Source organism: Arachis duranensis, chromosome 4 (assembly GCF_000817695.3).
Source record: "Arachis duranensis cultivar V14167 chromosome 4, aradu.V14167.gnm2.J7QH, whole genome shotgun sequence".
Classification (NCBI taxonomy): Eukaryota; Viridiplantae; Streptophyta; class Magnoliopsida; order Fabales; family Fabaceae; genus Arachis; species Arachis duranensis.
This window is the reverse complement of record NC_029775.3, coordinates 26458271-26459070: the sequence shown is the minus strand read 5'-3', so window position 1 is coordinate 26459070 and position 800 is coordinate 26458271.

Below are 800 nucleotides of genomic sequence, written 5' to 3'. Positions count from 1 at the left end.
CAAATAAAATAAAAAAATTTTGGTGTTGAGTCAAGAAATAACTAACCCATGGAGATCGGTATCGACCTCCCCACACTTAAATATTGTACCATCCTCGGTGCATGCTGAGATGTGCAAGTGGATGGGGGTTGTGGTTTCTCAGCTGAGCTCTTTTTGTTCCTTTCCTTGCCGGCGGTTTGGGAGTAGCTTTCTCCTTTCCTTCCTTGGTGGCCATCCTGAAGAAGGGAAGAGAAAGTAAATTAAATTCAAATAGATATATAGCAAGGAAGAGAACGGAAGAGTGGTGATGGATGCACATTAGGATGTAATTGACATTAACACATGCTCTCGAGTACATGTGAAAAGCCAGCAATGAAAAATAGCCAGTGCATCGAAAGATAAGTGGATGCAAGGTGTTTATTGGCATGCCGGAAAAGGGCATGAGTAACATAGACCAAGCATTACTTGTAATAAATTACCATGTTTGTATTGACAATTATATTCAATTAAAATAGTAACGGGAGTTTATGAAAAGCAAGCATTGAATAGTATAAAGTATAATAGAGAAGTGCATAATGCCATATGGGCTTTTTCACAAACACATAGCATGGATGGTAAATAAGCTATTGAAAGTATTAAATTGAACATACAAGCAACCCTTCAAAAAGTAATATATAATTGTCAAATAATTTCATAATAATTTACAAGAAAATAATTTCCCAATTAAATTTTAACACCAAAATAACAAATTAAAATAATTTCCCAATTAAATTTTTAACACCAAAATAACAAATTTAGAAAAGAAAATAAAAATATGCACA